The sequence below is a fragment of the Macrobrachium nipponense genome, chromosome 24 (genome assembly GCF_015104395.2).
Source record: "Macrobrachium nipponense isolate FS-2020 chromosome 24, ASM1510439v2, whole genome shotgun sequence".
NCBI classification, from domain to species: Eukaryota; Metazoa; Arthropoda; class Malacostraca; order Decapoda; family Palaemonidae; genus Macrobrachium; species Macrobrachium nipponense.
In genome coordinates this window covers 4,605,528-4,633,524 of record NC_061091.1, presented here as the reverse complement: position 1 = coordinate 4,633,524, position 27,997 = coordinate 4,605,528, and the positions used below count along the sequence as shown (strand labels likewise).

General features: G+C 46.0%; 1 long non-coding RNA gene across 1 annotated transcript; it reads left to right on the top strand.

The window, feature by feature from the left end:
• The first annotated feature begins 46 nt into the window (after positions 1-46).
• On the top strand, positions 47-27,714 carry LOC135203694 (uncharacterized). The gene is made up of 3 exons (XR_010311995.1): positions 47-219; positions 4,127-4,342; positions 27,574-27,714. It is a non-coding gene; the product is annotated as an uncharacterized LOC135203694 (long non-coding RNA).
• Positions 27,715-27,997: the final 283 nt, after the last annotated feature.

Genomic DNA, 27,997 nt, shown 5'->3' with positions numbered 1-27,997 from the left:
TAGAATTGTTACTAAAAGGGGAAAACTAATTTCATCTGGTAGAATTGGAACGTCAAAATCACAAGGCACCCAAATGTTGATCATGGCATAGCGTAATGTTCGTGTCTTTGAAAATTGTGGCTGTGAATGTCGAAAAAGTATTATCGTGTACAGTAATAGGTTGTTAACATTGAATTCCGACATCAAAATGACAAGAATGTTACCAGTGCTCCCATTAAGGTAATATTGATTTAGGTTGCTGATAAGAGATAGATAACCTTCCGTCTTATCAGCCCCTAGGTTCTTGTCAACCAGCCCAGTTAATTACCTATATTTCGTAAAGGCATAATTTACCCCCAGTTTGAATCTTCAATATTCGTACGTTTGGGGTGGGTTACTGTAGGCCTATCTAAAATTAACGGTATTTCTATAGAAGCATTCGAGGTACTAGGCTAGATACCCAACCCAAAACCCCGCATTCCCATCGGGTCCCCTTTACCGTAGGATAGAGTTCAAAGGTAAATTACAGTCGTCCGAATAAATATTACTTCAAATGGTAGCTCTACAGTACTATTCTGCGGCGCCCTAGACTATGGGTTTGCGGTTTTCTATGCAGTTATACCTCTTGAACAAGAATATTATGTATAATATTTATTCGGACGACTGTAATTAACCCCCGGGGGCCAGTACTGAACACGGCGAAATACATTGGACGCCCCAATCCCTAGTGGATATCGTATTCGCGGTTACATTCCTTGCAGTCCGTGCAGAACTATTCTGTAGTTACCCTTTAAATTCTTGTTCAGGAGGTAAAACTGCGTAGAAAAACGGCAACTGCCCTAGTGTAGTTTAACGTAGGATAAGATTAGATAAGTTGCCCCATAGGATGCTACAGCAATCTAGGTAGCTAGTTCAGCAAATAAATTTAGGCCTTATATTTTTATGCTAAGAAAAATACAAATTACTTAAAGAAGATTGTTGTTATTTGACTTTTTCATTTAACTTTGATGGTGTGGTTTTGTAAGGAGAAAACAATTATCAATGGGATGATAGGATGCATCCTAGAGAGATGTTTTGTACCTTAGTAACTTGTCAGAGTGCGCAAGAGTTTTCGACGCTATTAGTAAACTTGAAGACTACTACCTAGTCTATGCAGCATGGTATCTGCTGGTTGACGACCGTAATATTAAATAATAATAATACCTAAATAAAATAAAACTATTGAGATGGCTTTGTCTTTCTGTCTACCCTAAGACCTTAAAAACCGTTGTTAGTTAGAGGGCTGTAAATTGGTACGTAGATCATCCACCCTCCAGTCATCAAACATACCAAATTGCAGCTCACAAGCCTCAGAAGTTTTTGTTTTAAGGTTAAATTTAGTCATGATCATGCATCTGATACCACTGTATGTGTCAACAACACAGGCCACCACCAAGTTGTGGCTGAAAGTTTTATGGACTGTGGATGAGAGTTTCAGTAGATCAAAGTAATTACTCCACTTCTGGTATTTCCTTGGAAATTGACTTTTCCTTTAGTGTTTTGGTTGCTCATTAACAATTTACCTTTATTTTTTGTCGCTCAACTTTGATTAACCTGTAATTTACCTAAGAACTTCATCCAATAAAATACTGGACCCATTAGGAAAGCGGGGTTCTGGGTGGGGTAGACCTCCGGGATAGGGTGATTCACTCATGTGCTGTTATCATTCTACCGGACAGGGGACCCCTAGGGAAAGCAGGGGTTCTGGGTGGGGTAGATTTTGGGGACAGGATGATGCTGTCATTCGTTCTGTTATCATTCTACAAGATTGGGGCCCCCTAGTGAAAGCGGTGGGGTAGACCACGGGAGAAGGTGATAACATGTTATCATTGTATTTCGTATTGTGTATGGCATTACAGAGACAAAAAACTGAAGCGCAAACAAAGGAGGAATAAAACGAGAGAGATAGCCGTTTCCAAGGCAAATCCCAGCTGCTACTACTACTATTTTGAATGCTGTTGTGCATGCCCAGTGTTATAGGGGAGCTTTTGGTACAAAGACCTACTTCTAAGTGAGGAAAATGGGAGTACTGGGAGGTACTGAGACAAATACATATTCAACCAGTCATGTTACAATATTAGCTCTACATTTAGGAAAACATTCTTGATCATGTGCTCTGGAGACCAAATGGAGAGTTAGGAGTAAGTGAAGAATTAAGGGATACATACATAAAGCTTCATATATTCATTTTTGTTTTCAGAGTTTCATACAGCATTATACCCAGTACAGAAAACTCAATTGCATATTTCATTTGTTGTTTATGTTTATGCCTTTTGTGTTTATGATATATTTACAGTTTTTTTTATATTTTTATGTTTCAAAGGTGCTGGTACCAAACACAACACCCATTTTACACTAAACTGAAGTTAGTCTACCGGACGAGGCAGGTACTGTAGTAGTCTTCAGTTTATAACGCTATTTCCACAGGTCTCAGTCAGCACTAGGCTACATCTCCCTTTGATCATCATAAAATAATATAACAGTACCTGTGTCAGTATTTGGCAGTTTGGGATGAAAATTTGTAGGTCCAGGGGAAATGAGTTGATAAAAGCATTTCTAATAAACATTAATTACAGAAATTGTTGAAACAAAAACTAATAAAAAAAACCCTTATTCTGATTTCAGTTATCAGCACATTGCAAAATTTCAGATAAATTATTAAATTATAATTAATTTAAAATACAAGTTTCTCTGTTCATACTACAATACGTAGTTAAAATACTCAAATATACCTGATTTTCATTTGCATGTTGTAAATGATCACTGCATTTATATTTTACTTTTGAAATGAAGCAGTAGCCTATTCCTTGCTGAAAAATATTTTTTATCAAGACAAGATCTTCATAGATTCATGGTTAAACCGAAAATAAAGACTGGCTGATAATATTAGATCTGACCAATTCAAGGATTCCAAAATTCTACAACTGTAGTATCACTTAGCAGACAAAAAGGAATAATATGATTAGTTAGTTAACAGAAATATTGACAAAGCATTCTGTATTAGCTAATGTTATTATTATTGTCATTTTGAAGGAAATAGATAAGGCAGCACATAAACCTGAAGTTCAATTTGAAAAATACTCCATACTAAATATGATGCGAGTATATGTTAAGAAATGGGCACAATTTCTGCACCTTACAAATATCTTGGTAACTGTTCATTTGCTATGGATATTGCACCACATAAAAATTGTTGCAATTATCTAGGTAGAATAGAGAATTAATACTGAAACAGCACAAGTCATTATGGGCTGCTGGTAAAATAATACTACTTTACACTGAATGCCCGTGTAAGGGATGCACAGGCTAGCCAAGGCAAGCCAAGGCATAGGTGACCTAGACAAGGATTTGTAAATTTTTTAATTCCTTGCCTGTTCTTTCATATCCTTCGCTACTTGTGAGCTGTTGTATTGTAATTCCTATTCAGAAAAAAGTGAAGGTTTAGTTTCCTTCTCTTAAATAAGGTGTGTTTTTTCTGCAGTTTATTATTGATCCCATGGCTTATGCATTATATGTGTCACTTGGTTCATCAATGCAAACTGACTTTCCTTATACTCTTGTTACAGTACAGGCAGTCCCAGGGTTACGACAGTCTCGGCTTACGACGTTCCGAGGTTACGACGCTTTTCAATTATATTCATCAGACATTATTTCCAGGGTTAAGATGCCTACAACGCTCTTCTGACAGATGAAATATGACACCAAAAATGCAAAATAATCAATATTTAAACACTTTTTGATGAAAAATGCAATAAGAATGCAGTTTACATAGTTTTGAATGCACCCAAAGCATTAAAAGTAAGGTTGTCTTATGATTTTTGACGATGTTCCGGCTTACGACGATTTTCGGCTTTCGACGCGTCTCAAGAACGGAACCCGTCGTAACCCGGGGACTGCGTGTATATTTAGATACCAACTGCTTTCTGTGGAAAGTAAACGGGAAAAAATCATGCTGCACATATCCCCATGTATGTGCATTTCAATTTTTTCTATTATTTACATGTAGGGTGTACATGGAGATTTTGTGTGTTTATTGTTTCAGTAATCTTGTATGATCTAAAAATCATTTGTTTTATTTCTGATCAATTTCTTGATTTTTATTTTACAGAATCACAAAATATGGCTTCATAGCAGGAATGCTCTTTACTGCCATTTTATTTAATGAGTGGCTGATGTATGTTGTGAAAGCTCTGAGGTGGTCAGAAATCACTGATGTTGAGGAGGAAAACGTTAGAGTCTTAATTGCAGCAGATCCTCAGATTTTAAGTACAGACACCGAACCTCACTTCCCCTTGAATTTGCTCACAACGTGGGATGCAGATAGGTTTGTATGCCGTTCTTTGTAGTACTTCTGCATAGCACAGAAAGGATATGTGTAGTACTAATTGTTTAAATGTAGTGGAGATATGTTGCCTGATATATATATATATATATATATATATATATTATATATATATATATATATATAGTATACTATATATATATATGATATAGGTTACTCTATCATTGAGTTTTTGGGAATTTAAAATTCAGCTATTGGTTTGGCTGTTAGAATGCACTTTAGAAATGGTGAATATGTGTATTTAAAGATAGTTTGTCTTGTTTAGCCTTCTAGAAACAAGTTTGTAAATGACACTTAAGGACTGCAAATAAAGGCTTATTTTATAAAGCTCTCTTCACAGTCTTCTACATGACTGCAAATTTCAATAAACCTATGTAAATTTTAAGTACATGATTTAAATGATAGGAATGGTTAGATGCCATGTAACTGGAATACTACATTAATGCTGCATAGGTTTATCTTACACATGTAGTGAATTTTGTTGGCCTAGCAAGGGCTGTTTAACAGTATGAATAGTCAGATACCAATATGTAGAGTAATTGAAGGGGATTTCAATAACCATACAAACTACAGCATATATGGAGAGTGGCCATTTTAAAAGAAAACCATCAGTGAATTGAGATTCCTTATGCATAATGAATGGTAAAAGTATGTACTTTATGTATTTTATGAAACATTTTTAAGTAAATAATGAATATAATGCATAGCACATCATTACATTGTCATATTTTTTGTACTCTGTACAAAGGTCATTATTGTTATATAATATGTATTGTGAAGCATGGCCCATACTTAGGGTCAAACTTGTGCCAGATATATTTTAGGGTTGCTGTATGGCACAGTATTTAATAATTAACCATATTTAGCCAGGACTGTTTACAACTTCAAGCAAGTATTTTTAGTAAGCAGAGGAGACTTAAGTTGGGAATGATAGTAGGTTAGTACTACTGTAAATGATTTACCTTATTGAATACGTTTAACATTGTCAATACACCCCCTTCTTCACCAAATGACAGACCTGCTTTCTTACAAAACAAAGCCATTACTTTACAGTTGCCTAAATTCATAGCAGCACAATCTTCAGTCACATCCCCAATGCAGAAGAAAATTAGTTCCAGATTCCACCTGAGTATGTATATGGGTCCTTTGGTGCCTCTACTGGTTACTATGGTCATTTCATTATATATTTGGTGTGTTTAACACTTGCAATCTCACTCATCTTAATTTCATTCATATCTCACTTCATATTGATGCCTTTACTTTACTCATTTATCACCCTGCTTCATTTGTATGATAAATTACCTGATAATGTTGTGATGGAATGTTCTTTTGTTTTTAACTTTATGAATATTTTTATCAGACAGTTATAAATTTAGTATATTTGTTTTTCTTTCAGTAGCTGATATTTTATATCATTTTCCATTAGGTCTGGCTGCTGGATGAGTTAATGATCTCTTTACATTTGATATGTGTAGTAGTTGCATATGCTTCTTACTTGCTGTCATTAGTCTTATTGAACCAGCACCTCCACATAAAGTACTCGACCAAGAAAAATATGGGCACTGAAGTTATCCCAATTAAGTGGCTAAAGTAATATGTTTTGAAACAAATGTAATTCTCAAGAATAATATTATTTTGTATATACAAACCCATGTACCCCCAATCATGCCCCTGCATATTGTGGTTGGTTAGCAAATGCAGATAATGACTAGTTCCAGTGGCATAGGTATTGAGTTGGATGGTATACTCATCCTGGTGGAAGTCAGAACTCTTCTTCACCTGTTATGAGGATGTTTGCTGAGATTGGACTTTGCAGATTTAAGCTGTCATGGAGTAATTGATTTGTTCATAAAAAAATTTATTTAATTCCTAAAAATTACAGTTTTCATACATTCAACTTACCTGTCAGATATATACATAGCTATAGACTCCGTCGTTCCCGACAGAATTTCAAATTTCGCGGCACTCGCTACAGGTAGGTCAGGTGATCTACCGCCCTGCTCTGGGTGGCAGGGCTAGGAACTATTCCCGTTTTCTAATCATAATCTCTCTGTCGCCGGCTGTATCAACATTGTTGTTACTTCCTCCTGACTAGATTTCGTTTTTCGCAAAGCTTTTGATCATCTCTCGCTGATATTTGGTGACGTACTTGGATCGTTGTTTGGCATTCGCTATCGTGGACTGTTTTTTTTGGACTTGGTTTTTGGATTTTGTGAATATGTCTGATTCTAGTGTTAGTTTCAGAGTGTGTGTGAATGAGGGCTGTAAGGTGAGGATTCCGAAAGCTTCGGTAGATCCTCACACTAGTTGTAGAGGTTGTAGAATGGTTTGTAATGTTCAATTGAGAATACGTGTAATGAGTGTGAGAATCTGAGTGCACAAGAGTGGAAGAATCTAACTTCTTACTTGAAGAAGTTAGAGAGAGATAGAGAGAGGAAGAAAACCCATAGAAGGTCTGCCTCTCATGATTTACTTTCTACCTCTGTAGCTTCTTCCTATGATGATAATGACCATTCTGTTTCAGCCCGTTCACAAATGGCTAATCCCTCTAGTTCGGCTTCGGAAATAGCAGAACTTAGAGCTTCCCTTCAGAAAATGCAGGAAAAGGTCGCAGCATTGGAAGGTAAGGAAAGTGAATGTGGCAGTGATATTAGTGTCCCAGTGTAGGGTGGAGGGGGCGTCTGGTCGTCTCTGCGACGCTCCCAGGCCTAGACCTCTTCCAAGCTCCCTGGCCCGGAGGAGAAGGAAAGTCGAAAGCCGTACGGGGGTTGTGGAGAATCCCCAACGATCAGGCGTCCCTTCGGCAGAATCGATCGTATCGACTGCTAAAGACCGCTATAAGAGGGTCCTACGAGAGTGCTTTTCGTCGTCGAGTTCGCCTTCTCCGAGAAGAGGGTGGAAGGAGTCGAATCTTTCCCGTCCTTTGAAGAGGAGTATGCAAGAGGCCAGGCGCCAGGCGCCTGCTGAACATGAGATCAATTCGAGTCCCGAGCGCTTCTCGGAAGGAGGAGCTCCTTCGGTAGTAAAGAGGGCGAGAATACAGTCAGACTCTGGGACTAGAGGAGATCCTAGAGCGCCTTACAGATCTCCCTCGCCTGATTCGGAAGATTCATCAACCAAGAAAATTTTGAAGAATATGCAAGAGCAATTAGCCTTGCTAGTAGGAACTCGTTATAAGGAGCCTACTCGTAAGAAGGATGATAGGCTTCCTATTAAAAGATCTAAAGAACTATCTCCTGCCAGGCGCGACGCATCCTTCAGGGGAGTTGTCGCACAGGCGGCCATCTCTGGGGGGGGCGGTGCGCTAGGCAGGCGAGAAGTAGGAAAGGAAGCTACTCCTGTCAAGAGTAGGGCGCCAACCAGAAGCCAAACTCCGAGTAGGCGTAACGAGCCAGGACAACATTCAAGATCTTCAATCAAGCGCCAAGAGCTGGATGAAGAAGAAGATCCTGTTAGGAGTAGAGCACTTATAAGACGGAAAGCGCCTACTAAACATCAGACGGATACTCCTCCCAAGCACAAGGAGTATTCTGAACTAAATACTCCTCCCAGGCACCGGGGGTATTCCGAAGATTATACTCCTCCCAGGCGCCAGGAGTATTCGGATCTTAATACTCCTACCAAACGCCAGGAGTATTCTGGACAAAATGCGCCTATTAAAGGCCATACTCCTCCCAGGCGCCAGGAGTTTTACGAAGCTTATACTCCTCCCAGGCGCCAGGAGTATGCGGAACTTAATACTCCTACCACGCGCCAGGAGTATTATGAACACAATGCGCCTACGAGGCGCCAGGCGCCTGCTGAAAGCCAGGAGTATTCGAGGCGCTTTGCGCCTGCCAGGCGCCAGGCGCCTGATGAAAATGCGCCTGCCAGGCGCCAGGCGCCTGATGAAAATGCGCCTGCCAGGCGCCAGGCGCCTGATGAAAATGCGCCTGCCAGGCGCCAGGCGCCTGCTGAAAGCCAGGAGTATTCGAGGCGCTTGCGGCCTGACCAGGCGCCAGGAGGATCCGATCCCAAGAACGCCTACTCCTCCCAGGCGTAGCTACCGCCTGCTTGTACACCAGCCGCATTCCTCGTATGAACCTGACACTCGGAAGAGAGTAAGAGAAGAGTCAGTAGAAAGGAGAGAGCCTTCTCCTTCCGAGCCTCTTAACCCAGAAGATGCATCGGAGGATGAAATGAAGGAAGGATCTTCTAATTATAAAGTCCTTTCGTCCCTTCTGTTGGAGGAATATGGAGACTCTTTGACACCAGCTGCTCCACCTTCTCCACGTTCGCAGTTTTCGAGCACGAAAACACTCAAGTCTTCCTCTTTCCTTAAAATGAAGCCTGCCATTTCTATGAGGAGAGCGCTACAATCTCTTGACTCCTGGTTCAAGAAGAAGAAGGAGTTAGGAAGGACGGTCTTTGTATGCCTCCCGCCAAACTTACAGGGAGGAGAGGAATTTGGTACGAAACGGGAGAGGATATGGGATTGTCTCTGTCCGTTTCAGCCGAATCAGATTTCTCGAGCTTGGTGGATTCGTCTAGAAGGCACGCCTTGAATGCAGCAAAGGTTACATGGGGGCTTTCGGAAACGGACCACCTCATCAAGGGTCTATTTCACACCTTAGAAGTTTTTAACTTCTTAGATTGGTCCCTTGGGGTTCTGGCCAAGAAATCTCAAGAAAATGAACAACCTCGACCAGAAACCCTGAATTGCATCCTAGCCTGCATTGATAAGGCTGTTCAGGATGGTCACTGATGGGTATGCCTCGCTATATGGGCCAGGAGTGTTAAAGAAAAGAGCGGTGCACAGTGCTTCCTCACAAAGGCCGCCGTTCTCATTCGCAGAGAGCCGCATTATTGTTTGCGCCTCTCTCTGAACACCTTTTTCCATCGCAGTTGGTGAAGGACATCGCGCATTCTCTGAAGGAAAGGCCACCCCAGGATCTCCTTAGACAATCATCAGGAAGAGTAGGCCTGTGGCTAGTGAGGAGAAGAAGTAGATCGACCAGCTCGGAACAGCCCTTCGAGGAGGTATTCCAACAGACCGATCGCCAGAAGGAAGTCAACCGATAAGAGGGGCAGGTCTTCCTTCCGTGCCTTTAATAAAGAAGTGAGAGTTCTGTCCTCCAGACACCCGTAGGAGCCAGGCTACAGTATTTTGCGAAAGCCTGGGAAGACTTAGGAGCCAACACTTGGACGATGTCGATCATCAAGAAGGGGTATCGCATCCCATTCAAGGACATTCCTCCCTTGACAACATATCCGAGGGAATTGTCCGCCAGATACAGGGACAGATGATGACGGACACTCTTCGTCAAATGGTGGAACAGATGTGGGAAAAAAGAGCAATAGAACTTGTACTGGATTGCAACTCCCCGGGGTTTACAACCGCTTGTTCTTTTGTAACAAAGCCTCGGGGGTGGGGGATGGAGACCGGTACTGGACGTAAGTGCGCTGAACAAATTTGTCGAACAACAGAAGTTCAGCATGGAAACGTCTGCCTCAGTCCTTGCAGCACTACGGCAAGGGGAGTTGGATGGTGTCCATAGACCTTCAGGACGCAATAACTTCCACATCCCGATCCACCATTCGTCGAGGAAGTACCTTCGATTTATGTTCGAAGGCAGAAATATCCAGTCAGTTCAGGGCCCTGTGTTTCGGCCTGTCCACGGCTCCTCAAGTCTTCACAGACGTGATGAAAAATGTAGCGAGACACCTACACTTGAAAGGGATAAATGTCTCAATGTACCTGGACGACTGGCTCATCAGAGCCAGGTCTCAAAGCAGTGTTTGGAGGACCTGTTAATAACACTGGAGTTGACAAAGTCTTTGGGAACTGATCGTGAACCTCGAGAAATCTCAGATGATCCCCAGCCAGAACGTGGTTTATCTGGGGATTCAGATGGATTCTGGGGGTTTTCGAGCTTTTCCATCGCAAGAGAGACTAAAGAAGGCTGGGCCACAGTATCGAACTTTCTAGGGAAAGAGCGCACTTCGGCGAGGGAATGGCTGAGCCTTCTGGGAACCCTTTCCTCGCTCGAACAGTTCTTTCTCCTAGGGAGATTACATCTTCGACCGCTTCAGTTCTTCCTAAGAAGAAGTTGGAGTTGGAAGACAGGTCAGCTATCGGATACGTTTCCAATATCGGAAGAAATAAAACACCATTTGAAGTGGTGGTTGCTTCCACTAAAGGAAAACAAAGGAGTGTCCCTGCAAGTACGGAACCCAAGCCTGACATTGTTTTCAGACGCCTCGGAGGCGGGCTGGGGTGCAACATTGGGACCCAGAGAAGTGTCAGGCACCTGGTCGGCAGAAACAGGTGTCATGGCACATAAATTGCAAAGAGCTCTTAGCAATTCACCTGGCGCTAAAGAGCTTCGAACACTTAGTCAGAGGCAAAGTCGTGCAGATAAATTCCGACAATACGACAGCTCTGGCTTATGTCAAGAAGCAAGGAGGGACGCACTCTTTGCTCTGTACGAGCTGGCACGGGATTCTACTGATTTGGGCGAACCAAGGAAGGTAATTCTTCTAACAAGGTTTGTTCAAGGGGAGAGGAATGTGAGAGCGGACAGACTGAGCAGGAGATTCCAGGTCCTTCCCACAGAATGGACACTCCACTCAGAAGTCTGTCAGAGCCTGTGGCGCCTGTTTGGGGGAAGCCTCAAATAGATCTTTTCGCCACATTCCTCTCCAAAAGGATAGATACATTTTGTGCCTGGTGGATCCCCCGAGCTTATGCAACAGACGCCTTTCTCCTGGGGACTGGTCAGGAATAGACGTTTACGCTTTTACCCCCGTTCAAGATTCTGGGGGAAGTAGTCAGAAAATTCGTGGCATCCGAAGGAACCAAGATGACTCTGATCGCTCCGTATTGGCCAGCGCAAATCTGGTTCACAGAGGTGATGGAACATGGACAGTGGACTTCCCCAGATCTCTTCCAAACAGAATAGATCTGCTCAAACAACCCCACTTCGAGAGGTACCATCAAAATCTACCCGCTCTTGCTCTGACTGCCTTTCGACTATCGAAAGAAAGTCTCGTCAGAGCGAGAGGGTTTCTCGCCAGGCAGCAAATGCAATTGCTAGAGCCCGCAGATCATCTACGAGAAGAGGTGTACCAATCGAAGTGGGAAGTTTTCAGAAACTGGTGTAGGTCGAAAGAAAGCTGTCCTCTTCCAGTACTCTGTGACCGAAATTGCAGAGAGATTTCCTTCTGTTTTCTTAGACAAAAGTCGCATCTCTCTGGTACCAAACTATTAAGGGGTACAGGAGTATGCTCTCAGCAGTCTTTAGAAACAGAGGATTAGATCTAACGAATGACAAGGATTTGCACGACCTCATTCGTTCATTCGAAACATCTAATCACGCGAACCTAAGGTTCCAAGCTGGAACTTAGATGTGGTTCTTAAATTTCTTTCATCAGATGAATTCGAACCACTTCACACTGCTTCGTTCCGTAATATCACGAGAAAGTGTTTGTTCTGATGTCTCTTGCAACGGCAAAAAGAATCAGTGAGTTGCACGCCCTTGAATCAAGAGTTGGCTTCAAAGGAGACTCAGCAATTTGTTCATTTCAGTCCCTTTTTCTGGCCAAAAATGAAAACCCTTCGAATCCCTGGCCCAGGAGCTTCGAAGTTAAAGGACTTTCTAGCTTGGTGGGCAGAGAGGCAGAAAGATCCCTGTGCCCAGTTAGAGCTCTAAAATTTTATCTGGACAGGAAGAAGCAGTTGGGGGGTTCGCAGAAAAGTCTTTGGTGCTCAGTGAAAGACCCCAAGAGAGCAATGTCTAGAACGCATTAGCCTTCTTTTGTGAGAAGTGTTATCACAGAAGCTCATAAGAAGTGTCCAGATGATTCGTTTTAATCTCCTAAGAGTGGGAGCCCACGAAGTTAGAGCAATCGCAACCTCGGTGGCGTTCCAAAGAAATATGTCACTAAAGAACATTTTGGATACAACTTATTGGAGATGCAACTCTGTGTTTGCATCCCATTATTTAAAAGACGTACGAGTTACGTATGATAAATGCTTTTCGTTAGGTCCGTTTGTGTCAGCACAGACGGTTCTGGGTAAAGGAGAAAGCACCAATCCTTAAAATTATGTACGTAACCCTCTTGTCGGATGTGTTCTCGGGTTTTCGATTGATGGGAGTGTCAGTTGTCGCACAGGCGGCCTTCACTTCTCTTTATTTGAAAATCGAGTGACATCTGACTATTAGAGGGGTACAAAAATTTGTTATTTTTGTATGTATGATTTTCGAGTTTGTGGTTGTTTGCAAAGAGTTTGGGGATAACTCGAGGCAATCTTAGAACTAACACGGGTTAGGATCGGGTGATCGGGATTGGTTGTGTGCTCCTTAAATTAGTGCGTGTTGTCATATAAGCGGATGTGCTCCCATTGACAAACGCCATTTAGGATTCTGTCGAGTAAGTGGAAGAGACCCCATCGACAGATCCACAAGAATTCTTGGCCACAGATCACTATCTCGCTAAGGGTTCTTGAGATGAAGCAGACTCCATAGGCAGTAGCCACGAAGTCTTCCATCTAAGAAGGTAGGAACTAAGGTTTATTTATACCTACAACATATGTTGTTTACCTGTCTAGTCAGTAGTTAGCTGTCTCTTGCCCTCCACCAAAAGGGTTGTCAATCAGCTATGTATATATCTGACAGGTAAGTTGAATGTATGAAAATGACATTGTTATGATACAATAAAGTTTCATACATACTTACCTGGCAGATATATCAATTGAAGACCCACCCAGCCTCCCCGCAGGAGACAGGTGGAAGAGAGATTATGATTAGAAAACGGGAATAGTTCCTAGCCCTGCCACCCAGAGCAGGGCGGTAGATCACCTGACCTACCTGTAGCGAGTGCCGCGAAATTTGAAATTCTGTCGGGAACGACGGAGTCTATAGCTTATGTATATATCTGCCAGGTAAGTATGTATGAAACTTTATTGTATCATAACAAGGTCCATTGGGGTTTCCGATACGTAATACAAACCTCGGTCCTTTAAACGAATAGGAAGGTAACTAGCGGCAGCTGGGACGGTCGTAAGCTTCGAACAAGGAGAACGGTAGTTAACTGCTTGTCCGATCGTGCGCGCACCCGCGCGCACCGAGAGGTGAAGAATCACTTTTGCTTTCGGCCGCGGGTGTGAAGGACGTGTTCGTCATCGCTCTCTGCCCGCTTCATCGTCGTATGCTTTGTTTATATTGTGTTTCTACTAATGGTTTGGTTGACTTGAAAATGAAACTGTAAGTACACTGTTTTCATTTTCATTACTTAATTATGAATCAACATGGAGCTATCGCCGTAGAGACGGCGATTTCCGCTCTTTTCATGAATTGAACCCTTGAATTATGTCTCGGTGCCGAGGGCGGGCGCACTCGCGCCGAGTCATGTATTTTGGCGAAAGTGTGTAATTGAAAGATGTAAGTACTCTTTTTCATTATATTTTTGCCCTGTGCGTTCGTTGCCGAGAGCTTGATTGCGCTCGGCAAGAGCCTCTTATTTTGTATGAATAGAATGCAATGAAAGGTGGATTCGCAATGCAGTTTTTCTTTTAATTTTCATTTATTAATTGCATCACATTTAATTTTGGATCAATTTCCGCTCTTACCCGGGAATTAATCCTTACGATTTATTGCTGTGAAAGTGAAAATAGCAAGTGCAGTATTGTTCATTTTCATATATATTTATGATAGCATCAATATTATTATGGATCAAGTTTCCGCTCTTACCGGGAATTGATTTTCCCTCTTTAAGTTTCTATGAGTGAATCGCAAGTGCAGTATTCTGTTTCATTTTCATATTACTTTTCACTGCTGTGCGGGGGTAGGGGAAGCGAAGGTCTGCCGGGAAGTCGTCGGAAAGCTCTCCCGCGACTCCCCTTGGTATCCACGATTCTTCGTCTTCTTTCCTGCAGCCCCCCCGGCTCAGCTTATCGTAGTTAATTTTAATTTTTGTTTTTGGGGTCTTCCTTACCCCCGTTCGGTGGTGGGGAGCGCAATGTCTCCCCCCCCGGTGTGGGAGGGAACCAACCCCTCTTACTAATCTGTCTGTGCTACCGCAGGTGCTACAGCCGTGGGAGACGACCTTGGACAGGTATGGACCACTGCGGCTGCAGGGCGTGCCTAGCATCCACGATCTGCTGCAGAGTCTAGCGAGGTCTGGGCGGTGACCTTGGAGTGGTCTCCACTACAACCCTTCACGGCCGCTTATGCTGCTTCCCCCCCCCGCTGGTCTAGACTCCCCCCCATGCTGTGTCGGTGACGCCGTCTGCCGCTTCTAGGGCCGGTCGCCAGCCGTACCGAGGAGGGGTATGCCGCCGCCGCCTGTGTTTTCTTCGTGTTGCCTGCCCCAGACTTCCGCTGTTCCAGCAGCTCGCCCCTGGACCGGCCGCCAGTACCACGCTGGCTGCGATGATTCTACGAGGCGATGGCTGGGCCTGCCGTACCTGTCGCTGATGTGGTTACCCGCTACTGGCTTGGCTGTCCCTTCTGTGTTTACCGCTGCCGCTGTTCCTGCCGCCTCCTGAGCTGGTTGCTGTTCCTGTCGCTCCTGGTTCCTGCGCTGTCCATGCTGGTCCTGCCCATGGTGTGTCTTCCCCAGTCCCAGGTCCTTCCGGACAGGTGCAGTCGGGCCGTGTTGCTTCGGCAATAGGCCCGACTCCGGCCCTGGATGGAGGACCTGACGACTGTCCTGCGTGACGTCCTGACGAAGAAGAGGAAGGGGTTCATCTTCGTCTTCGTCTGGTGTGGCCTCGCCCTTCCCCTTCGACTTCTAAGGAACCCATAAGCCGAAGAAGAAGAAGGGAAGGCTGCATCCCCCCCCTAAGAAGTCTCCTTCGGGAACTTCTAAGGCCCGGCCCGTCCCACCTCGGTGGGACGGGGGGTCCTTCTGCTGGTCCTCCTGCTCCTTCGGGAGCGGGGGCCCGTCTCCCCTTTCCGTAAGGAAGAGATAGACGGGGACCAGAGGAGTATCGGTTAGCTCTGGTACTTCCTCGCCTGGTGCTAGCGGCGATGCCGCTACGACCAGGTTCCGGCTCGGTCTTGGCTCTCGTTCGCGGGAGATCCCGAGTGTACGCTCTCCCTCGGGAGACCGTGCAGCCAAAGTTTTCGGCGCCAGAGTTCGCTCGGCGCCAAGACCACGGCACGGAGCAGAAGGCTGGCGAGAACCGCTCAGGTGACTCTCGCCAGGCCAGCGGCCGCTCTCGCAGCGGAGCCAGCTGGTAACCGGGTTTTTGTTATTCCCCCTAAGAAGACTCCTTCGGGAACTTCGAAGGGCTCGTCACATTCCGGTGTGTACGGGGGGGTTCTTCTGCTGGTCCTCCTGTTCCTTCGGGAACGGGGGCCCGTCTCTTCTTTGAGAAGAAGAAGAAGAAGACGGGGACCAAGGGTGTGCTGGCTACCGCTGGTACACCCTCGCCTGGTCTTGGCAGCTCTGCTGCTAAGCCAGGTACCGCTCGGTTTCTCGTCCGCGAGAAGTTCCGAGTGTACGATCTCCTTCGGGTGACCGTGCAGCCAAAGTTAAGACGCCTGAGTTCGCTCAGCGTCATGACCGAGGCACGGAGCAGAAGGCTGGCGAGAGCCGCTCAGGTGACTCTCGCCAGGCCAGCGGCCGCTCTCGCAGCGACCAGCCGGTACCTCGGGTGGTGGACGTGACGGTCTCTGACCGGCCACGGTTTAAGGCTGGGGAAGAGGTCCCCCAGGTCCCCTCGACCGACGGTACCAGCGGTTTGACTGCCGCGAGGACGCTCACCGGTCTCACGGCGAAAGCGAGCTCTGCAGGTCACCTGACCGCCGCTCCCACAGGGCGACCGGGCGAATACGGTGACCAGCAGCAGCTCGTTCTGACGCACGGGACGGGGTCGACGTGCTCAGTCGAGCCGCTCGCCACAGGTGAGCGGCACGGCCAGGCCTGCAGATCGATCCCCACCGCGGGTTGGTGATCGGCTGCAGCCCCCCACTACGCTGGTCCTGCCAGCGAGCGGTGGAGCGTCAGGTCTGTCTCTCCACTACCTTCAACTTCCTCGGGCTACACCGGGAAGAGCGAGGTAGTAGGAGTGATCGTGAGAGGTGCGCCGTCACGATCCCGTCACGACGCCGCACGTGCCACGTATGGTCTTAGACCAACCAGGACGTACGCGCAAGTGATTGGAGGCGACCGTCAGGGGGAGAGGGGGTAGCGTCAGTTCTGTCTCTCCACGATACCTCAACTCCGCACTCTCGGCAGTCCGTCTCGCATACGCCAGGAAGAGCGAGGTATATAGGAGTGATCGTGAGAGATGCGCCGCTCACGATCCCGTTCACGACGACCGCACGTGCCAGGTTGGTCTTAGGACCAACCAGGACGTACGCGCAAAAGTGATTGGAGGCAACCGTCAGGGATCTGTTGCTGGTCCTTCTTCTGAAGGAGGAGGGTCTGGGAGCTGCTCTTGTTGGAGGGACTGGACGGTCCTACTCCTCAAGACGCGTAACTTCCGAGATTCAGAGTAACTTTACCCAGGTTATTGGACTGATTCGTCACGCACAACGACCGGGGGAAGGATCGCCGCTCCCACCAGCAGAGCCCATGTCTCTGCTCGAGTCGTTTTGGGGCGGCCGAGAGGGAACCCAAACCGACGGTGGGTATGCCGCGATCGGAGCTTGCGATTCTGTCTTGAACCAGAGTCTCTCGTCTCCGGACAAGAAGGCCTCTCTCAGTTCTGGCCGGTCGAATCGATCAAGCTACTTCCACCTCCTCTACGCGACAGCGGCGTTTCTACGTGTCTTCGGACACCGTATTTAAATACTCCTTCGGTCCTCCTGAGGAGGTTTCGACCTCGACGAGGACTGGAATGAGTCGGAGGACGGTTATCGCTCTCTCCTGTCAGGTGTCGATCAGCCCCACCCAGACGACGTTCACAGTGGCGGCAGACCCTTACCTACAGTGAGAGTTTCGTAACCCTCCTCGGGGAAAACGTTTTCTCCTGACGATACGTTTTCATACAATCAACTTACCTGTCAAGATATATACATAGCTAAGACTCCGTCGTCCCCAGACAGAAATTCAAATTTCGCGCCACTCGCTACAGGTAGGTCAGGTGATCTACCGGCCTGCCCTGGGTGGCAGGACTAGGAACCATCCCCGTTTTCTATCATATTTCTCTGTCGCCGGTGGTATCAACATTGTTGTTATTACCTCCTGACTTGGATTCTTTTTTCAAACATTTGATCAACGTTTTTTCGACTTTGGTGACGTATTTGGATCGTGTTTTGGCATTCGTACTGTGGACTGTTTTTGGAATAACTCTTTTGGATTTTTCTCAGTATGTCTGATTCTAATGTGAGTGTGAGAATGTGTGTGAATGTAGGCTGCAGGGTGAGGATACCGAAAGCTTCGGTTGATCCTCACACTGTATGCCGTAAATGTAGGGGGGTGGGGTGCAGTGTTCTGCTACTAACACTTGTAAGGAATGCGAGAGTTTGAATGCAGAAGAATGGAAGACTTGACTTCTTATTTGAAGAAGTTAGAGAGGGATAGAGTTAGAAGACTGAAAGGTGTGAATTCAAGGCCTATTGAGCCTTTAAATAATAATTCTAACCCTACTTCTGGAGAATCTCCCTATAAATCTCATTCTCAGAGTGTCTTTTCGGGATTCGGCATCGGAAATCGCCAATCTGAAAGCGACGATTCGAGACATGAAGTCCAAGATGGCGGACTCGAAAGGTAAGGCTGAGTGATAGTGAAAATTTAGTGAAAGTGAGCCCTATCAGTGTTGTGGAGGGGGCGTCTTTGATCGTCCCCTGCGGCGCTCCCAGGCTAGACCTCTTCCAAGCTCACATGCCCAGAGGAGAAGGAAAGTCGAAAGCCTTAAGGAGGTCGTGGGGAATCCCCAACAACGGTCAGACGTCCCTTCAGCTAGCTTTGCTTCATGGCAGCCAGCTCAGGGCGCTACAGGAAAGCGTCCTTCGCGAGTGTTTCTCGTCCTCTCCCCTCTCCCTCACCTAAACGAGGGTGGAAGGAGTCGACCTTATCGAGACCGCTGAAGCGTCATATGAAGCAAGACATTGATTCTAGCCCGGAGCGCTTCTCGGATGACGCCCCGTCTGCTATTAAGAAGGCGAAGGTGGCGTCAACGTCACCTGACGCTTATGAGGAAGTACATCATGCTTCTTCCCCGAGTGATGACGAAGGGCGTCAGGCGCTAGACGTAGGAGAAGCGTCAAGGAAGATCATTATGGCGGTGCAAGAACAACTATCATCTCTTGTGGGAGTTTTAGCGCCGTCGGAAGGACGTGACGCTTCCTATTAAGAAGTCTCGTCCCTCTCGCACCTGCTCGGAAGACGTCTTTTAGAAGTGAAGCGTCAAATCAAGAGGATCTTAGACGTGACGCTCCGTCCAAGATTGTGACGCCGAGTAGGAAGCCTTAGAAAGCGAAGCGTCTTCCGGACGCGAAGCGTCGTCTTCCGGACGCGAAGAGTCTTCTAAACGTCAACAAGAGGACGTCATACATGACGCTCGGAGAGCGGGAAGCGTCATACATGACGTCTTCTAAAGCGCTGAGAGAAGCCGCAGGTTTGTGACGGCTTCCAAGTCGATCAGAATGGGAAAAAGGAAGGACTTTCATTCCCTTAGCCCCTCTCCGATCAGGAGTTTGTCTCCCCCAGAAGAGGAACATTCTGAAAGGAGAACAGAAACTCAGGATTATCACGAGTTCGAACGAAACTCGGAGGATGACGATCTTGGAAGAGAGGGCTTGTCTAACTATAAGGTGTTGACAACCATGCTTCTGGAGGAATACGGAGACGAGTTGACTCCGGCTGCTCCTCCTTCTCCGCGCTCGCTCTTTTCGAGTGCGAAGGCGAAGAAGACTTCGTCTTTTCTGAAGATGAAGCCCACCATCTCGATGAAGCGCGCTTTACACGCCTTAGACGCCTGGATGAAGTGAAGAAAGACTTAACCAGGACAGTATTTTGCATGCCTCCAGCAAGGTTAGCTGGGAAAAGAGGCATATGGTACAAGACGGGGCGAGGATATGGGTATCGCTCTCCCTTCTACTACAGAGGCAGACTTTTCAAGTTAGTTGACGCTTCAAGGCGTCCTAGTCTTAATTCTGCCCGCATAACTTGGAGTATTTCGGAACTGGATCATCTCCTCAAGGGACTTTTCCATGTATTGGAAGTATTCAACTTCTTAGATTGGTCCCTTGGGGTGATGTCCAAGAAAGCTCACGATTCGCAGGGAATCGAACCTGAAGCCCATGTTATGCATTTTGTCGTGCATCGACAAAGCAGTACAGGATGGATCTTTGGAAGTCTCTGCATTATTTTGGAGCAGGACTTTGAAGAAAAGGACAGTGTATGGCGCCTTCTTAACAAAGGCAGTCTCGCATGCGCAGAGGGCAGCTCTGCTATATGCTCCTCTTTCGGACTATTTGTTTCCTTCTAAGTTAGTGAAGGACGTAGCTCACTCTTTAACTGAGAAGGCGACACAGGATCTTCTGACGCAGTCAGCTACGAAGAAGAAACCTGCTTTAGTGTCGGACAAGAAAGAACCTAGCACTTCTAGGCAGCCCTTTCGAGGTGGTCCGATCTCCCAGACCTCCCGCAAGAAGGAAGGCTCCAGAGAGAGAGGTAGGTCCGCCTTTCGTCCCACTTTAAAAAGGGCAAATGAAACATTTCTCCTCAAACACCAGTAGGTGCCAGGCTCCTGGAATTCGTGGAAGCCTGGACACTGATAGACGCAGACGCGTCTTCACTAAAGATCTTAGGAAGGGATATCGTATCCCTTTCCTGAATACTCCGCCCCTAACGTCTATACCAAGGGAACTATCAGCCAAGTACAAGGATCCTGTGCTGAGGGATACTCTTCGATCAATGGTGGAACAAAATGTGGGAACAAGAGTGCAGTAGAACTAGTACTGGATCAAAACTCCCCGGGGTTTTTTTACGAATCGCCTTTTTCTAGTGGCGAAAGCCTCGGGAGGCTGGAGACCAGTACTAGACGTCAGCGCTCTGAACAAATTTGTTCAGAAGGAGAAGTTCTCCATGGAGACTTCTGCTTCAGTCCTAGCGTCATTACGACAAGGAGATTGGATGGTGTCTCTAGATCTCCAAGACGCCTACTTTCACGTCCCGATCCACCCTTCATCGAAGAAGTACCTCCGTTTCATGACGGGGGGAAGGATCTTTCAGTTCAGAGCCTTGTGTTTCGGCCTGTCCACAGCTCCTCAGGTCTTCACAAGCCTGATGAGGAATGTGGCGAGATTTCTTCATCTCAAAGGAGTGAATGTCTCGATGTACCTAGACGACTGGCTTATCAGGGCAGATCGGAGAGACAGTGTTTGGAGGACCTAAAGTTAACTCTAGATTTGACCAAGCGTTGGGATTGCTTGTGAACCTCGAGAAGTCTCAGATGACCCCCAGACAAGACCTAGTCTATCTGGGGATTCGGATGGATTCTCGGGGTTTTGGTTTTTCGAGTTTTTTCCTTCGCAAGAGAGAACCGAAAAAGGTTTGAGGATAATCTCTCTCTTCTTAGAGAAACAGCAAACGTCAGTGAGGGAATGGTTGAGCCTTCTGGGGACGCTTTCCTCGCTGGAACAATTCTTCCCTCTCGGAAGACTTCATATCCGTCCCACTTCAATTCTTCCTCAAGAAGTCTTGGAGCTGACGGAAAAACGGACAACTGTCGGACGTTTTCCCCATTCCAGTGGAGGTAAAGGCACACCTACAGTGGTGGTTGCTGCCTCTGGAAGAGAACAAAGGGGTCTCTCTAAGATCAAAGAACCCAGACCTAGTGTTGTTCTCCGACGCGTCGGAGACTGGGTTGGGGAGCGACATTAGGCTCGGAGGAAGTGTTCAGGCACCTGGGAACCAGCACAGGTGTCCTGGCACATAAATTGCAAAGAGCTCTTCGCCGTTCACCTGGCTTTGAAGAGCCTAGAACCTCTGGTGAGAGACAAGGTAGTACAAGTAAACGTGGACAACACCACCGCACTTGCCTACATTCGGAAACAGGGAGGGACTCACTCCTCGTTTCCTTCTTTACGAACTCACGAGGGACCTATTACTTTGGACGTCTCACAGGAACATCTCCCTGCTGACAAGGTTCGTACAGGGAGTAAGGAATGTGAGGGCGGACAGGCTCAGCAGGAGGAACCACGGTCCTTCATACAGAATGGACTCTGCACGAGGAAGTATGTCGCGATCTCTGGTCTCTGTGGGGAACTCCTCACGTGGATCTATTCGCAACATACATTTCAAAAAGGCTCCCAGTGTTTTGCTCGGTCGTGGAAGACCCAAGAGCAATTATGGTAGACGCCTTCCTGCTAAACTGGTCGAAGTGGACGTGTACGCTTTTCCCCCATTCAAAATCCTGGGGTTAGTATTGAAAAAGTTTGTGGCGTCAAAAGAGACGGAGGAATGACTTTAATAGCCCCCTTTTGGCCGGCCCAGGAATGGTTCACGGAGGTGGTAGAGTGGATCGTAGACTTTCCAAGATCCCTACCAGGAAGGACGGATCTTCTCAAACAACCACACTTCAAGAGGTACCATCAAAACCTCCCGCTCTGCTCTGACTGCCTTTCGACTATCGAAAGACTTTGTCAGAGCGAGAGGCTTTTCTCGCGAAGTGGCAAGCGCGATCGCGAGAGCTCGCAGAACCTCCACTTCGAAGGTATACCAGTCGAAGTGGGAGGTCTTTAGTTAAGGTGGTGTAGAGCCAAGAAGTTGTCTCCTCCTCTACCTCTATAGCGGAAATTGCGGATTTCTTGCTATTCCTGAGAGTAAAATCGCATCTAGCCGTATCCACAATAAAGGGATACAGGAGTATGCTCTCGGCTGTATTCAGGAACAGAGGTTTAGATCTGGCAAAATAACAAAGATCTTCACGATCTCATAAGATCTTTTGAGACGTCAAAGTCTAAAGAGCCAGTACCTCGAACTGGAATTTGGACGTAGTCCTCAAATATCTGTCTTGCGGATAGATTTGAACCTCCTCATCAGGCCCTCATTTAGAGACGTAACTAGAAAATGCCTATTTCTTTTATCGTTAGCAACGGCAAAAAGAATTAGTGAGTTACAAGCTCTGCAGGATAAAGTAGGATTCAAGGAAGACTCGGCGATTTGCTCGTTTAAAACTCTGTTTTTAGCGAAAAACGGAGAATCCCACGAATCCCTGGCCTAGGTCATTCGAAATCAAGGAATGTCTAGTCTCGTAGGCAGAGAAGCAGAGAGGTCTCTATGCCCTGTTAGAGCTCTGAAGTTCTATCTTCAGAGGAAACGTCAGTTGGGAGGCTCTAGACAAGGTCTTTGGTGCGCGGTCAAAGACCCCACAAGACTGATGTCAAAGAACGCTCTAGCGTTCTTTGTAAGGAACGTCATTACGGACGCTCACAAGGTCTGTCCGGTACGAACAATTGCAACTTGCTGAGAGTAAAAGCTCATGAAGTACGAGCGGATTGCGACGTCTCTCTCGTTTTATAAGAATATGTCACTTAAAACATATTAGATACGACATATTGGAGATGCAACTCGTATTTGCATCTCATTACTTGAAAGACGTGCGTGTGACGTATGAGAAGTGCTTTTCTCTAGGTCCTATCGTATCGGCAGATACGATTCTGGGTACGGGAGCCGACACCAATCCTTAGAATGTATATACTGTTCTTCTGTTTGGATATGGTCGAGAATCTCTTCGAACAATGGAGGATTCAGGCTCGCACGGGCGGCCGTCTATGTTGTTCATAAGAGAATTCTCGTCATATCCAATTAGTTGAGTATAATTTTTTGAAAAATATGTATGTGTGCGTAGTGGTTTTTGAGTTACGGTTGTTGTGACGAGTTCGGGATAACTCGTAACAATCCTTAGTTCTAACACATGGTTAGGATCAGGTGGTCGGGATTGGTTGTGTGCTCCTTCATAAGGTGTATTGTCATATAAGTGGATCAGCACCCATTGACAAAGTCCTTTTAGGCTCTGCTGAGTAAGTGGGTAAGACCCCATCGGCAGACCCACAAGAACTCTTGGCCATAGATCACATATCTCGCTAAAGTTTCTTGAGGTGATGTAGACTACTGGGAAACACCCACCAAGTCTACCACCTATCAGTAGGAACCAAGGTTTATTTTATACCTACACATATGTTGTTTACCTGTCTATTCCATATAGTAGCTGTCTCTTACCCTCCACCGAGGGTGCCAATCAGCTATGTAATATCTGACAGGTAAGTTGATTGTATGAAAATGATATTGTTATGTTACAATAAAGTTTCATACATACTTACCTGGCAGATATATACAATTAAAGGCCCACCCAGCCTCCCCGCAGGAGACAGGTGGAAGAGAGAAAATATGATAGAAACCGGGGATGGTTCCCCTAGTCCTGCCAGGGCCCAGGCAGGCGGTAGATCACCTGACCTACTGTAGCGAGTGGCGCGAAATTTGAATTTCTGTCGGGGACGACGGAGTCTTAGCTATGTATATATCTGCCAGGTAAGTATGTATGAAACTTTATTGTAACATAACAATATCATTTTCCCAGACTCTGAGAGGCCATCGCCGCAAGGCGATGGCTGCTCCTACTCTTCTCCAACTGCTAGTTCCACTGGGAAGGCGAGCGAGTATCCAATTCCTCCCCCATTCCCTCTCTCCTTACGGCTACGAGGGAAAGGGGAAGGATCCTACAGAGATTTCTCTGTAGGATCCCACGTTGGGGACTGCGCTACCAGGGGGGACCTTCGGTTCCTACCTGACGTAAGCCCCGGTCGTTGAGGAGGGATCCTGCCCCATTCTCGATTTCTACGGGAATCGAGAGGACCACCAGCCGATATCGTTTGACGAATTCGGTGGGGGTTTCGCAGACTGCTTAGAATTCTACGGAATTTCTAGCGCATTCAGAGTGTTAGAGTTTCTTACGATCTCCAACACTTAGGCGAGACCACGGTCCAAAGTGAGCGAGACGAGAATCCCCGATATGTTACACGATAATCGGGAACCTCGCCTATGCTCGAATTCCTGGAATTTTCTAGCATTAGGAAGAAGACTGCTGCTGAAAGAAGACTATCTCAGTAGGCGACCAACCTGGAATAGAGAAGAACGGACGGGAATATCCAGTTTGGCTGGAACTATCGTCTTAGTATTCTGTTCACCATTGAAGCTTTCCTTCGAGGAAGACTTCTCCTTCACTCTCTGTAATAGAGAACGAAGGTGGTCGATCTCCAATCCTTATTTTGTTTTCTTGAAGGAAAGAATTTAGGATGGAGATCGTTGTTCAGAATCCTACAAATATACTACGTATATTAACCTCGCGACATGATTCTGCTAAGCAGTTGAATGGTCCGAGGGGTAGGCGCATATCCTGGTTATTCTACGGATTGCGACTTAGACGAAAGTATTCTAATTGAACTGCAACCCGGGTTGCCTGCAACCTCCCAGGAGTTTCCAGTTTCAATTTTATATACTTGGTGGTGTTCACAACAACACATTTAAGCTTTTACTATTTACCGAAATTCGTTTCGCTTAAATATAATTGCTCGAGCATATCTTTTTATGCTCGTTGGTTCTAGCCGAACGCATTCCTTCGTGGAAAGGATTACTTGGCAACTCAGGATGACGAGTCAGCGACAGCTACTGCGTATTGAATTGCCCGAGGCATTTCAGTATCAGCTGCCGCTTTGAGATAGACGGTTGTTTATGTCTTTTCTCACCTGCTTTGATTGAATAACAACCGTATCTCTGCCCAACAATCATGACTTAAGTCTCTGATTAACGGGGATTCTCGCATACATGAATGACCATCTACTGCTGAGAGACGCTAGTATTCATCGTCTTCGGTATTGCGAGAATTTTAAACAGAGATATCTATTCGACTCTCATCTTTCTGTTTACCGCCGCACGGTAAAAGAATTCTGTAATAGTCTCTTGCTGCATCGTATCCCGATAATGCAAATGATTTTTGCGGAATCTGAGTTTGTCTCAAATATCTTGTATTCGGAGGTGTACAATTGTTCATTGTTCACCCCGGATTAGCAGATGTATTGAAAGACATCGCCTACTCCCACACCTGCCAGCTCTACTTCCAAAACGTTCAGCCCATGAGAAGCAGTTCTTCAAGCGGCTCTCCCCTGTGTTTCATTACTGAAGAAACGCCCCGCTTTCATTGCACAACGGACAGCAATGAAATGGCGGTTAGCGTTTTCAGTCATTGTAAGCACAGGTTTAGAATCTTGAGATTCCTTCTCTCGATTCAGTTGGAAGACGTAGGTTGCATTCATTGCCTACCTTCGTCTTCAACGTCACATAGTGTTGTTTCTCCTTAAGCTGAGATTCAACCGTCTATGAGATTTTCTTGCCATCAGGGACCTCGGTCTTTTGAAGGCAATTGACTTTCGCCTTTTGAGCTTATGCATTAAGAGAATCATCGCCGCGCCGTCCGGCATCGGTGACTAACAAATATTTTATTTGTTTGGTCTCTCAGCATAACTCTTAAAGGGGGCGAAGGTCACGTGACTTACCCGGATGCTTGGACAACTTGCCTCTACTGATTCCGAACCAGTCAGTCGGCAGCTGTCAGAGCGCCGAGTCAGTTACGAACTATGCTGTGGACTTAGTTTCGGTTTGTTCCAGAGCAATCATTACTTCGTCTTAATAGCTTGTCAGTATGATTACTGTACATAACCAAGTCGAGAAGAGGGATAGGTCATACGACTATTCCTTCTTTTCGTCTTAGGTAACTGCATGAACTTCTCTTGAGAAGTCAAGCACAAAGGGATGGGGATTTGTGACGCTCGATTTCGTACCGATCTTCGTAGCGAAGACTCGGAAACCCTTCGGTAACTGACGATTGGTTCGAGTCCTTCACAATACCCTCCCTAAGGACGTCACCCGACGTCACCGCCTCCGATACGAAGGCTATGCTGCTTTGTCCTGTGAAGGTGCGACGGAGCTGTCTGAAGAACTCGACACCCAGGATGAGTGCGGACGCCTTCATCATCTCTCGCGTTCCGCAAGAACTTCTCCGTGGCGCAGGTAATGAAGGCAGGCGCCTGGTCCAACCGGGACCGCATGCACCTCCTTCTACCTTCAGGATATTGCCCACAGTTCCTTGATCTTTTTCCTTGGGAACCTGTGGTGGTTGCTCAACACGTTGTGTAGTTAACCAGACCCTCGCAGGCTGAACAGCATCGAGTCCTGGTGTGACGTAAGAATGGATGAGGAATGAGAGTGTGACTGGCTCCTCTTCCCATCTTTTTCTTCCCTCTACCTTTGGGTATAGGGACACGGTCGTCACCCTGCTGGGTAAGGACGAGATGCAGGTGAGGCTACTCAATAGAGCACCATCCTATCCCCTTTCAGTAGGGATAGGAGTAAATATCCACCACTTCCTCCAACAAGGGGGAGGAAGTGGATCCAAATTGAGACAAACCCATCATTTTATGATTGTCTCTTGCAAACAGGAACAGTTCTTGCTTGCTGGTACGAAGAGATACGCTTGCCTCTCTCTTAGTACTTGGCCCAGAAGTTCTACCCATTAATCCGCGGTGCACACCCCGATCAATCGGACAAGAGGTTTGGATCCCTCCCTTGCTCTTACGACAGGGAAGCACTCCAGGGTTGGACGGAACACCAGTCTGTTCACCAAAAAGACTCAGATTCCTCCCACCAAGAAGTGAGTCTTCCTATTGTTAAAGGACCGATTGTATTACGTATCGGAACAAATGACAATTTGTCGAAAATTGCATTTTTCCTAACTATACAAACCTGAGGTCCTTTACATATAGTCCCACCTCATGCCACCCCTCACTCTGCAACTTTTTGCATGGGCCTAAAGCAAAAGTGATTCTTCACCTCTCGGGCGCGCGGGTGCGCGCACGATCGGACAAGCAGTTAACTACCGTTCTCCCCTTGTTCGAAGCTTACGACCGTCCCAGCTGCCGCTAGTTACCTTCCTATTGTTAAAGGACCTCAGGTTTGTATAGTTAGGAAAAATGCAATTTTCGACAAATTGTCATTTTCAAAAAGAAACAAATTAGAAGACTACATAATGGGAAAATATAAAAGTATCGACTTACAAACCTAAGGGAATGTGAAGTCATGCAGCCACACGAATGATCATGAGATCCATATTTGTTACTTTTTATTGACTCTCCGTCTTTCATCGAAAGTTTGTGCTATGTGCTTAATTTTTTCATCCAATTGTAATCCGTGCATAACTTAGATAACATTTATTTAAAAAGGTTTGTTTGGAAGGATCCAGTCTATGCTACCTAATTGGTCTGTACTGATTTGATGTTGAGAAAGAGTAAATTTCATTGAAGTCTCATCTGATGTGGAACTGCAGCCAGAATTTGTCTATAGTAAGTTGGCTCTGAGACTTTTCATGCGCTGAACTCTCAGTAAGTTTTCCAGTCTTTAAATATGTACAGTACTGTGCTTTATTCTGGAATTTAATTTAGTGCTTACATAGAAAGTGCACACACGTCTTTGTTCCTGTTCATGTAGCATTTGACTTGGCTATTTCTTTCGATGTAGCATTTGAAACTTACCAACCTTTTTTTGTTTTGTTAGCATTTAGCTTTGATAATGCTTTAATTGTATCATTTTTACTGTAAAATTGTAATATACCATAGTGTAATGAGGCCCCTAAGTTACATTTTAGAC